Consider the following 13,709-nt stretch of genomic DNA (forward strand, 5'->3'; position numbering starts at 1 on the left):
CTTTACAGGATCAGACAGCCAGGTGTGTTTTCTTGGCAGGGCAGCTGGTGGGTTAGAACCACCAACCTTTTGGGTAACACCCAATCACTTAATCATTGCCTCACCAATGCACCCCCAAAGTATACAAGGACGTTTATATGTGTGTGTTTTGAAAATGCACACACATCCTTAAGAATTTTAGCACCAATTGTAATCCAGTGACCCAGTTTTATAGAAGAGAAGGAAGTGGAAGCCAGCGATGGTGAGGGGCTGGCCCAAGGTCACAGTGTTAGTTTTTTTAGCATTTTGGATGGGGACCTGAATTTCTGAGGCCAATGTTTTTTTCCAACATCCCCATTTCCAATCTGCACTGTGTGTGTGTCTCTGTGTGTGTGTTTGCTTCTTTTTTTCTCTTCACCACAACATTGAATTTGAAACATGACCGAGAATCAACTTGCGTAGTTAAAAGTTGTATGTGCCTCTCAACAATTGTACCTGGTCCTTTCCACCTAGGATGCTGGCCAAATAATGAGAGCAAGGTCGGTCTCTGGGGAGTCCTCACACCTGCAGTGCCCGTGGAACATTACCCAGCAACACACTCATCCAGTACACAAGGAGGCCTGCTTGTGATTACTGGAAAACTTGGGGGAACTGATGGGTTTGGGAAACATTTTTGGAAGGCTTTGCTGAAGGAAAAAAGAAAGGGAATCTGGTATATGTTAATTGACAGATTATTCCAAAGGCACGTCCAAGAATATAAAATTCAAATTGGCCAAGTTGGGAATGCCTGACACATGGAACTTTACTGAGATGCCTGGGCGCTTGGAATAAGTAATGACATCTGTGCTCAAGCCAAATTCTGGAGAGTCACAGTTTCCACCCCATCCCTACTCCACCCTGTTCTCTGAGGGGCTTCAGAAACTTAGTGGGAAAATAGAACAAAACAATAATGAAATTTTTCCATGAAATTTTTTGAAGCTCTCTTGAATTCTCCAAAAGCATGTCTCGCAAATGAGACTTGGAGCCCAGAGTACATAAATTACTGTTAGTCTGGTTCCATTGTAGAATCCTCACCTTCCATGAGGGAGACCCAAGTTCAATTCTGACCTACACACATCATGTACAGCCACCTCCAATCTGTCAGAGGAGGCTTGTATGTTGCAATGGTGATAATCAGGTGTCAGCAGAACTTCCAAATGAAAATGGGCTAGCAAGAACGGCATAACCATCTACCCCGCCCCCCCCAAATCCAGCCAATGAAAACCCTATGGATACAATGATCCACAATCCATCCTGGGGGTGGTACAAGACCAGGCAGTGCATGGGTCACAATACAGAGTCTGGCTGGACAGCACCTGACTACTGTTTGCCTTGATGAAATTGTTCATGGTTTGTGCTGTTCTCCAACTCCCCAGATGTGTGTGCACAGGGGTTGCTGGAAATACCTACCTTTGGTGGTGGAAATCTCAGAGCAGTACCAGAGAAACTGAGTCCACCTGGACTTTGGACACACAGCTATTTTTCCAAGAAAGGAAAGGGTTACTGGCATGGCTCCCAAAAGTGGAGATATGGTCCCTCTTTGTGTGAAGGGAAACCAGATAAAAGGGGTGCACATGGAGTAATACTGCTGCCTAGAGCAAGGGAGGGCTCACAAGGGAGGGGACCCAGAGCTGCAACAGCTGGAAGGCACCCAAGCCAAGACAGCTTTAGCCATGTCACAGCTTTCCGGATAGCTTAGCCTATGATGCAGCACAGCTGTCGCCAGCTGTGGGAGGCAGGCATAGGGTGGGAAAGTGAAGGAAGCACGCAAGGACTATTTCCCCTCAAAGTCGGCTTGCTCCCCATGGGGGAAATCAAGACAAAGCCAGTGAAAGGAACCCAGGGCCTGTCCTCCTTTTACTCTGCATCTGCAAAGATGTTGCAGTTACCTACATTTGAGGACCTGTGGCTCTTTTGTATTACCTGGTAAGTTATATGTAACAAGCATTTTTCAGTTCAGCTATGGGAAAAAGATGAGACTTTCTACTCCCATGAATATCCCAGTCTCCAAAACCCGCAGTTCTATTCTATCTTATAGGGCTGCTATGAGTCAATATTAATTCGATGGCAGTAAGTTTTGGTCTGGTGGGAATTCTATCAAAGCACTGTTGTGGTTGTCAATAAGCATCAAGTGTCAAGTTAACCTCCAATTCATGGAAACCCTATTCATAATATGATTGAATGATTGTGAACCATAAGGCTTCACTGGTTAACTTTTAAAATACATACAATTTAAGGAGCATATTTGTTATGCCTCAAACAGGACAAAAACGAGCAAAGGTACATCATCCATATGTAGACCATTAGCCCAAGGTCATAATGGCATCCAAGGGTTTGCTGAGATTCAAAGGCTTAAAACGGGCAAGGAAAGTCTAAGGAAATTTTTACAAAAGTATGACATCAATACATCTTAGCACAGGTGGACTATGAATTGGAAGCTAAGCTATGATTGGGAGATGAACATTATATTAGACAAAAGAGTTAACACAATTGGTGCAGGGCTTCCAGACCAAGCCAGAGCATGAATCATGACTCGATACTATGCAGGTTGGATATGAGGCAAAACATTCAATAACACCCACTCGCTAGACAGAACTATGCCTGCGGGACTATGACAAACACAAGAAAGCAGGATATGAAAATAGCAAGTATATAGTAGTCTTAAGTTGACATTTTGGGGTTCCCTCAAACCAAAGTCCAATGACTTCCAAATCCATAACCTTAGTATGGTAATCAGGGTGTTTATCAGGTAATAGGATGTTTCAGCTTTAACTCCAAGGGAATATTTCAATGCCCTTAATCTGCTACAAATATATTTAAGGCACAGTCTGGTTCACTTGGTGGGATTCCCAAATTGGATCCTTCTGATGTAGCCTAAGAAGGATGTTGTGTGTATCAAAAGGACAAGGTTTAAATTCCTGGTTCTCTACAGCATAGGGCCTTGCTCATCAAGGGCTGGATAGAAATTTGGTCTAATGTGTCTTATTGGGAACTTAATATTGGGAGGATTCTCTCATTGGGGCTCTATATGACTATGAATTGGGCAGCTAACCACAAGGTCAGCAGTTCAACACCACAAGCCACTCGAGGGAGCAAAATAAGACTTTCTACTCCTGTAAAACTCCATAGTCTCAGATGTTCAGCAGCAGTTCTACCTTGTCCTAAATAGTCAGAATCAACTAGACAGCAATTAGTTTGTGTATGACTAATGTTAAACGTTTTTCCCAATAGGAAAAGGGGTAAAAGGTTACCACTCTCAGTTTACCATCAACATAAGTGAAATCACCTTCTCTGAGCTGGACATATCCCCTCCCACCTCTAGACTTGAATTTCCATTGAGTTAATCTCGGTACACTAGAGAAACAAATCCATGGACACACATATGTGTACAAGAAAGATTTATATCCTAGAGCAATTGAACACTGAGGAAACATCCCAGCCCAGTCCAGATCAAGGTCATAAGTCCAATATTAACCCATATGTCTGATACCAATCTATAAAGTCCTCTTCAGACTCACAAAAACACATGCAATGATGCCTAATGTAGAAGATCACAGGCCAGGGGGTAGAAAGTCTTTGGATCCAGTGGCATTGGAAACATCTCAGCACTGGCAATGGTCTCTGCATGGCTTCTCCAGCATGCAGGGCTACATCAGGGTGGGTCCATGTGTCTTGTCAGCTGCTATGTCTCCAAGAGTGTGAGCAGAGAGTCTCCCACCTTCAAGTAGGAGAATCCAGAATTCCCAGAATACTTAGGGGAAGGCTATGCCCACTCAGAAGCCTCATTGGCTATGACCTGATTGACAGGCTAGACTCCACCCCTACATACTTAATCCTCAAATTGACAATTATATAACTACCACATCCATTAAGGTTCACTGAGCACCCTTTTAGGAATGTCTGTTGATTTAGAATGACAGTAGAATAATGCTATATGGCAGCAACTGATTGGACAGACTGTTCTTTCTGATAAATTTGAAACTAGTAAAAGCTTAAAAAAAATTTATAAACTATCAAGGGCTCATGAGGGAGTGGGGTGTGGGGAGGAAGGGGAAAATGAGGACCTAATGTCGGGGGTTTAAGTGGAGAGAAAATGTTTTGAGAATGAAGTACAAATGCGCTTTACACAATTGATGTGTGTATGGATTGTGATAAGAGTTGTATGAGCCCCTAATAAAATGTTTAAAAAAAAAAAGAAAAAAAATGTGCTGACAAAAACTCAGCTTATACACAAGTATGTATGGTAATACATTTATCAAATCTGCAATTCCATTCTTGGAAACAGTTTTGAAATTCATTTGTTTGGATGGCTGACAGTACCTCCCTCGGTTTTTTCTTCACCTCTTCTATGTCATCAAATTGCTGTCCTTTTATGTTCCTCCTCATTCGTAGAAACAAAAAGAAGTTGCATAGAACTAGGTCAGGTGAGTAAGGTGCCTGAGGCCAGAGAAACATGCAGTTCTTTGCCAAAAACTGGCTCACTAAGATGGCTGTGTGAGCAGGTGCACTGTCATGGAGGCAAAACCAATCCCCCATCTGCCACAAATCAGACTTTTTTTTGGTCACACGGTTATGTTATCTTTTCAGAACCTCTAAATAGAAAGTTTGATGAACAGTCTGACCTGGTGGAATGAACTCCAAATGCACTACCAGTTGACATTTTTGTCTATTCAGGAAGTTGACAGAGGTCCAGAATGAGGTTTGTCATCAATCAACATTTAACCTTTTTTGAAACAAGAAAACTACTCACACACTTGTGTTTTTCCTACAGTGCTGCCCTTGTAAGCTGTGTTCAACATCACAACCACTCTGCCCAGAGAAATTCTGGTTTGGGGGCTGGGCATTCCCCCCTCATATATCCCTGCCCATGACTGTGTAATCTGAGTATCTCTACTTGTTGAAAATAGTGTAACTAGTAGAGCCTGAGTGAATGAAACCCACGAAAAGCTAAGGGAATGTTAGTGAATCTCAAACAATTGACATTGGGAGAGACACTAAAACTCCTCCAATCTGGGATACAAAGGCATCAACCATTACAGAAAATGGTGTATTGCCTAATGTGAAACTGTGTATGCCAAAATGTTAAGTTAGAATATATACTGACTATAAAATGTCCCTTTGATAAATAAATGTGAGAATTCAGCATCAAAAATTATAAATGTCTGTTCATCAAAAGATACTATTACGATAGGCAAGGGAATGGGAGATAGCCAGCGAATGGGAGAATTTGCGTAAAATGTGTGCATCCACCAAACCAAGACAGACACAAAGGACAAATATTTTATGATCCCACATATGTAGGATATATAGAATAATTGAATGTTGTAGTTGTTAGGTGCCATCGAGTTACTTCCTACTCTCTGAGACCTTACATACAACATAAAGAAACATTGGTCCTAACCATCCTATAGGAGCCAATGTTTATTAGGGGCTACTATGGCCGGGGTTGGGGTGGGCATCATACATAAGGGGCATTGAGCTTCTTCTGTTAAAGGTAATGAAAATTTTGGAAACAGATAATGGTGATAGTTATACAACATGACGGGCAAAATTAATGTCACTGCATTGTACATGTAAAAATGGTGGAAATGGGAAATGCTTCATTATATTTGGTACACACGCAAATATACAATTGTATGGGCACATCACCAAAAAAAGAGAAGAATATAAAAATGGTCCAAAAACACGTGAAAGTTGCTTGGTACCTGACAACAGCAAAAGTTTGTGAGAATATAGAGGAACTAGAATATCCATCCTCTGTTGTAAAGACAGCCACCTTGGAAAACTGCCAAGAGTCATCAACTATGTATACATTCTAACCTAGCAAACTCAACCCTGAGTATATCTAAAAAATTGCTGGAATGAGGACACATTAACAGTTCAGTCAATTAAAACTTCACAAATTTTTGAAAAGCTTTTAAACAAATATATACATATTTTTAGCAAAGCATATGTACTAGGGTGCACATAGCAACACTCCTTGCAATAAATCCAAACTGTCAACAACCCAAATGTTCCTCAATAGTTAACTAATCAGTTGCTTTTAAGTCAAATTCAACTTATGGAAACTCCATATGTGTCCATGTGATACTGTGCTCCCTAGGGGTTTCAATGACTGGTTTTCCAAAAGTAGATCACCAGGCCATTCTTCCAAGTTGCTCAAACTTCAAATCTTTTGGTTAGTTGTCGACTCTGTCAAGTGTTTGCACCACCCAGGGACCACTCTATGACTGGGAGATGCACATCTCAGTGTGTTCATATTTTAGAATATATTTTCATAATGAAAAAAACCAACCCTGCAGCTACACCTACACACAACAGCTTGAACAAGCCTCACCATTGTGATGTGGAGCAAAAGAAGCTTTTACTAAGGAGCTCATAGGTGTGCGATGTATATATAGAAAGATCTGTCATGACAGAAACCAGTATCATGGGTACTCTGGAAGTGGTAAACCTTTTAGATGGCTGGTTATGTTTTATTTACAACAGCCCTGGGGATAAGCTACATTTCATCACATACTTTTTATTTGTTCACTTTTCTGTATTTATTTAATACTGCAATGCAAATATTTATTTTTTTACATCTTCTAGCCTGTCCTCCTATCAATTTATTATGGTGACACCCTCTGCATCTTTTCTAACAATTTGTCCTTCACCCTATTTCTTCTCTAGCTCCATCTCCATTTAAGTAATGTAGACAAGTCCATATTTTTTTCACAACAGGTAAAATGGCAAAGTGGAATGAATCCTAAGAATCACTTACCCAGTGGCTGCCTTTGTTGAATTTGCTAAGCCCACCAGCAATGTGGTAAATGTATTCATGAAAGAATCTGAGCAAAATCATCAAAATCAATTCATTCTTCTCCTGGGTATGTTCACAAATGAATCAGCCTTCCAGCTCTGACCTGTGAGAACGCCCTTTGTTCCTTTAGGTGGCTTTGTCCATATCTTTTAAAAATATCATTTACATGCCCCCAGTTTGTTGGTGCAGTTAGGGTCTTATCATTACTTCACCAGAGCCTCTTTGTGCATCCTTTCCCTAACAAATAATAGTGAATCTCTTAAACAAGCAGCCATCTAGCAGAGAAAAAACAAGCCCACATGGAAGAAGCACACCAGCCCGAGCGATCAAGAGGTGTCAACAGGTTCAGGTAACAGGCTTCAGAAGACCCAAAACAAGCAAATAAACAAACCATATAGTTGAGAATGAGGGGGTCAGAACAGAGACCCAAACCCCATGTGTAGACAATGGGGCAGCCCCTCACAAAAGGGTCACAAGGAAGGAATAAGTCAACCACGGTGCAGTATAGCACTGATGAAAAACACACTATTTCTCTGGTTCATTGAGGCTTCCTTACTCTACACTATCATGATCCCAGTCTTGCCTTTCCATTCTGGCTAGACTGGAGCATGTACACAGGTACAGATAAGGGATAAGAGCTCTGGACAAATGGAATCCAGGAACAGGAATGGGAGTAGAGATAACAGGAGAGTAGGAGGAAGGTGAGGAGAGGAGGGGGGGTAAGGGGAACCAATCACAATGATCAACACATAACCACACACACCCCTTCCTCCAGGGGGATGAACAACAGAAACCATGGGGGAAGGGAGACAGTTGGTATAAGATATGAAAATAAATAGTAATGTTATAATTTATCAAGGGGTCAGGAGGGTGGAGGGGGGTGAGAAGGAGGGTGTATTAGTCTAGGTACTTTGGAGAAACAAATCCACAGCAACTCATGTATAAGACAGTTTTATGTAAAGAAAATGTGCATCACAAAAACATCCCAACCCAATGCTGCCCAAGCCCACAAGTCCAACATTAACCCATTAACCCAACACCAGTCCACAAAGTCCTCCACCTCACAAAACAGAGGCAATGATGCCGACTGCAGGAGGAAAGCTGAGTCCGTGAACATGTAAGCATCTCAGCACTGGCAAGGGTCTCCACACGGCTGCTCCAGCACCCAGGGCTGCATCGGGATAGATCCATGCGGCTTCTCCTTGGGGATGTCTTGTAGGAAGTCAATCTTGCAAGCTGAAGAAGGGAACTGCTAAGGCAGCTGCACCCAATACATCCATCACAAAACAAGAGACCCGAGAACTAGAAAGGCGAGGCTTCACCACCCATTTATCCCTCCGCCTTTCAACCAGCCCCACATGTGATTATCGGCCAGGCTGGCACAATTAACTAACTCAGAGGGGGAAAAGGAGCTGATCCCAAAGGCTCAAATAGAAAATAAATGTTTAGAAAATAATGATGTACAAATATGCTTGATACAATTGATGTATGATTTAACACTTACTTTATTCAAGACTCCATATTGTTTTTAGCTGCCCTGAGTCAGACTCCTGGGCACTCCGTGCACAATGGAATGAAACACTTTCTTGTTCTGTGGCTTTGGTGTGATTACTGGTATACTTCAGTCTACTGCTGGAACCACTATGTATTCTGAGCTCTTGCAAACTGAGTGTGCTCATCTTGAACTATATTCTGTTGGGCTCCATAGAGTTTTCACTAGCTAAATTTTGAAAGTAGATCACCAAGCCTTTCCTCCTAAACACAACTTCCAAGCCAACACGCAAACCCTAAATGAGAACTCTGCTTCAGAAGCAGTACTCCCCACACTTAGCATGGCCCAGCCAAAAGCTTGTTGAAGCATTAAAGTGTTTTGTTAAACTCCAACCTCTTGGTTACAACCAAGTTCTTAACCATTGCACCATCTGTGCTTCTTAGGTGGTGGTCAAGACACCACAAAGTTGCACAAAGGGAGCTGAGCAAGTTCTCCAGGGTCTACCCTAAAACCTGTGAAAGCTGAACCTGTGTGGGGAAGAAACCTATTAGAGAAGGACAATCCAAATATCTCCCAGCAACGGGGATGGGGTGGGGTGGGGGGAGGGGGGGAAATAGAAAAGTAGTAGCACCACACCTGTCAAAGGTGGAACATTTGTAAGAGCCTGGAAGACCGAGGCAGTCCCTCTGAGTTCTGGTGCTTGTGTGCTTTCACTGTAATAACAAGCCCTCATACGATATTTATGTGGTACTGTGGGGTAGGCTGGCCACTGTCCACTAATCACAAAGTTGGCAGTTCCCCCTGGGCTCCACAGGAGGAAAATGAGGCTGTCTGTTCCTGTAAATATTTACACATGAGCCAGAATTGTCTCTATGACATGGGTCATGTGATACTTTACACCTAGCACTGTCCTCAACACTTGACACATAGTGACTTATTTGCACCTTCCTAACCCTAGGAAAGAGGAACTAGTACCATTGCTGTGATTTTGGAATGCTCTGACTGAGGTACTGGGAGTTTAATTAGCCCCCAAGCGCACACAGTCAGTGAATGCGCAAAGCTGAACTTCCCTGTGCTGCCGAATCCGTGTGCATCAGCACCATGCTAGACAGGCACCCTGGGTACAAAGTGATCAACCTCAGGGTCTGTTACTACTTAGTAGAGGCGCCACGAAAGGGCCAGCAAAAAAAATCAAAGGGGGCAAAATGCTCCCTTTAGCTGCTCAGCAAGAAAACCACATAGAAGGAGTGCTTCAGATCCGGGCTGGGCTCCCCCTCTCCAAGGTAAATCCAGGCCTTCGTCTCTTTCACTGGTAACCTCATTATCATAGCAAATTTAGAACTGATTTAGGGTTTCCCCTTCCTTGCCTCTTTGCCCAACACTCTGCTTTCATTGAGCCAGGTTAAACTGTCTTCCTTGATTACTACTGGGGGCTCAGTCTTGCTCAGGAGAACATGCTGCGAAGTTAAAACAAGGGACCATTGTTAGGTACATGCAGTGGGCATCCCAGGCACCTTAATTATGCAATGATGTCACCGAGACCCAGGGGAAGTTCTAAGGGTTTAATCACTGGAAGCCCTGGGAGGCCTTTGCTTGAGTGATGAGTAATGAACTTTGTTGCATTGGGACAACGCTCCGCCTCTCGTGGGTGGAGCCAGCTGCAAAGGAGACAGAAGGGCGGGGAGTCTGAGGAATGATTGCACCCTCCTTTCCATTCGAGAAGCTGTGCAGTGGAGTGGAGCCAGCATGGGCTTTGCCCTCAAATAGATTTGTATTTGAATCCTGACTCTGGGATGAACTTGGTATGTGCCCTTGAAGAATTCCCCTCAACGTATTCCAGACAGCGACGCAATGGTAGCGACCTGGCAGGGTCGTGGAGAGGAGCAGGTGAGCTCACTTTCCTCTCATTGTTCCCTGGTGGTGCACAGTGGTTAAGCTCCAGGCTGCTAAGGGACATGTCTGTCGTTCAAATTCACCAGTCTTTCTGCGGGAAAAAGATGCGGCAGCCCGCTTTCTTAAATATTACTGTCTGTCCTAATGATCGCTGCGTCAGAATCGATGTAAGGAAAAGGGTTTCGTGTTTTGGTTTATCACGGTTTCTGGACAAAGAGCCCCTTAATAGTGCAAAGATTTAAGGTGCTCAGCGACTAACTGGAAAGCTGGAGGTGCACGTGTTCCCAGAAGTGCCTCAGGGGGCCAGTGAGGAAGCTATCCGTCTACTTACAAGAAACTTTTTTGCCCTTAAAAACCATGTGGATAGAGGCTTCTGAACTGCCATTCAAGGTACACTCAATGTAGAGTGTAGAAAATCAAAGGCATGTGATAACAATTAATCCTAAGAGCCAATAGCCCATTCAAACCACAGCCTCCATGACCCTGAGAGCAGAAGAACTAGATGGGTTCTGGCCACCACGACCAACCACTCTGTTCATTTCACAATAGAAGGTTGTGGATAGAGTGGGAGGAAAGTGTGGAGCAAAACTCAAAATCATAAAAAGACTGGGCTCCCCGGCAGGATAGAGAATGGTAGAACCCTGAGATCATGGCCCTTAGACATCCTTCAAGCCTAGAACTGCCTCACCCCCGTGGCTCAGGTTGCAGCCAAATGATAGACAAGCCTCTCCAGTGAACAGTAACACCGAGAAGGTGCACACACCTTAGAACAATCAACCACACAAGATCAACAGGCAGCATTTGCCCAGAAAGAGAGCACTGAGATTAGAAAGGATGGAGGGGAAGAGGGAAGGTGTGGAAAGAATACTGTTACGTTTGGAGGATTGTAATCAGTGTCACAAAACAAAAACGTGTAGGAATTGTGGAGTGGAGAATCAATGTACTCTAATCTCTCACACTAATCCCAATAAAGAGTTAAAGCAAACACCCTCAGCTTCCCGTTCTCCTCCACCACACCTGGGCCACCAGGAACTGGGCCTCAGCTCAATAGCAACAGGTGTGATATGTGCCATAAAGGGAGGGAAACGCCCTTTTGTCATAAGTGACTGCCCAAGAGAGGACTAACAAGAGTCGTTGGTTATCATTTTAGCTTGCTGCCAGAGCCATGTGTTTTCTGTTCTTGTTCTGTAATCTGAAGCCTCAACTTTACTTTTGGCAAAATGGACCTAAGATGGGTAAGGGGTAAGATCATGGCCTTTATTTATTTCTGAACAGCTCTGGCAAACAAAAGGAGCTCTGGTGGAGAAATGGGTTATGTGTTGGGCTGCAAACCACAAGGTCAGCAGTTTGAAAGCACCATTTGCTCCATGGGGAAAATATGAAACTTTCTACTCCTGTAAACTTACATTCTATAAAGCCCACAGGGCACCTCTACCCTGTCCTATAGGGTTGCTGTGAGTCAGAATCTGCTTGCTGGCAGTGAATTTGGGTTGGTATATGACCAAAAAACACCTAGGGAGCATATCAAAACAGGCCTGTACTTCCTTTCCACCCAAATGAAAGTTTTCAGATAACCAGCTTGCAGACGAAAACTTTCCAAAGTGCTCTGTTAAGTTAGAGGTCTGTCTCAAAGAAATGCTATTTTCCTATTTGGTTTCTTTCCTCCTGCCTGTGCGTGAACTGCTGAGGCTGGATAGAATGACTTTAGCTTATTACCTTTTCTTTCCCCCACGTGCTTGTTTGCATCTATGGCCTGTATTGGCTTACAAGCAGAGATGACTACAGAAACATGCCTTCTTCCTTCCTTCTTCGCTCTTCCTCGGTAACTTCAACGGTCCTCCATACATCATTCATAGCCATTGGTTCCTTGTCGTCCATCAGATGAATTCCCAATCTCCTTCATATCCTACCCTCCACGCTCACCATGTTTTCAAGTTTTCCCCAGGGCAGGCAGAAATCTTCCTTCCTCTGCTTGCAAGGCAAGCCCTTCAGACAGAGTGCAGTCCCTAGCTTTTATCCACTGTAGAGAGCAGAACGTGCACTGGTTGGGACGATTTGTACACACATTCAACAGACACACTCACCCTCTCACACGAACTCCCACACGTACACATAGTGACGTCCGCACGTCATCACAAAGGATCTCACACACACATTTACTCTCGAACACACACCTGTGCCTTTCACAGTGAAGACAGAAGTGTGTGCACGCACATGATGCACCACAAATGAATGGGAGTGCCCAGTCTCTCATCGAAGCTTCTTGAAACAACTGCTGGTGGGGCTGGACAGTGAGGAGAAGAGGCTTGGCGTCAGAGAAGCTGACAGTCATTTTTAATAATGACTTGGTGGCTGTGATGGATCCAGTGCCAGCCGTGATGTGGTGTGTTTCTGGGAAATCTCACTTGCATGAAGACAAGGCCACAGTGCAAATGGTTGCCTTTTTACTGCTCCCTCCTTCTTATTTAGAGTCTCAGTCCTGGGAAACGAACACTTTCAATCCTACATCTGCAAGTGTGTCTGGCTGGTACACTAATCCTTTTGCGGGGGTGGGGTGGGGTGGGAGGGTGTGTCAATATACAACACCAGAAGTCTCCACTTAGACATTTCTAAGGATATCAAGAAGAAGACACACTTATCTGTATCTAACACTGCTGAGTGGTATCAGGGTGATGTTGGTAGATACTGATGTTCAAATGCGGTACCCAAGCAAAGGCACATCTCTGTCACCCCCATCCCTCCAGAGCACCCTCTCAGAAGACGGGTGGCTGATGAAGACGTGCTTCCCACTGGGAATGGAGCAAGTAGGATGAGACAGAACATGTCCATGACTGTGCCAGCTTTTCTTACTCAAGAGCCACACGCTTTATCATGTCAAATGGTGAAAATATTTTGTTTTCTCCCTAGCTTGGGGGCTTCCCATTCTGGCAGGGATTACATGGACACCGAAGCAAGCTGTCTGCCTAGGAATGTGAGCAAACTGGCTGAGAACGAAGACCTCAAGACTCAACAAGCTGCTGAATTTTAATTCAAGGAGTAACTCCCCACATTCTCGACTCCTATGGATTTTATAGGGCTGAAAATGCTCTTCTTTGTGAACTGAAGGTGTATTTTACCAAATTTCGGTGTCAGACAGCTATTTGGTAAAATTGACTTTCAGAAATTGGCTCATTTCTCTTAGAAGTATGCTGAAATGGTTTGTGAATGTAATTCTCTAACTATAAAATGAGTGGAAAGCGTGATACTTCAGCTCCCATCTCTTCCCCACCCCAACCCCACCATCAAATCCTCCTTATATTCTCAATCCAACTCTGCACCTACAGGTTGCTGTGCTTTCTACCGAGAGTAGCCTTCCCTTTCTCTTCTACATAACAACATCTTTTTTTAAGGAGGGAGTCCAAGAACTGTATTTGGCATAAAATTTACCTCAAGCAACCTAGAAAAATGAATAAATGAAGATATGCTTGTGTCTCTGTAGTAGTTTCCTGTGACTTCTCTATATAC

Source organism: Echinops telfairi, unplaced genomic scaffold (genome assembly GCF_000313985.2).
Source record: "Echinops telfairi isolate 266 unplaced genomic scaffold, ASM31398v2 ScPeMD7_27;HRSCAF=92, whole genome shotgun sequence".
In the NCBI taxonomy this organism is placed as follows: Eukaryota; Metazoa; Chordata; class Mammalia; order Afrosoricida; family Tenrecidae; genus Echinops; species Echinops telfairi.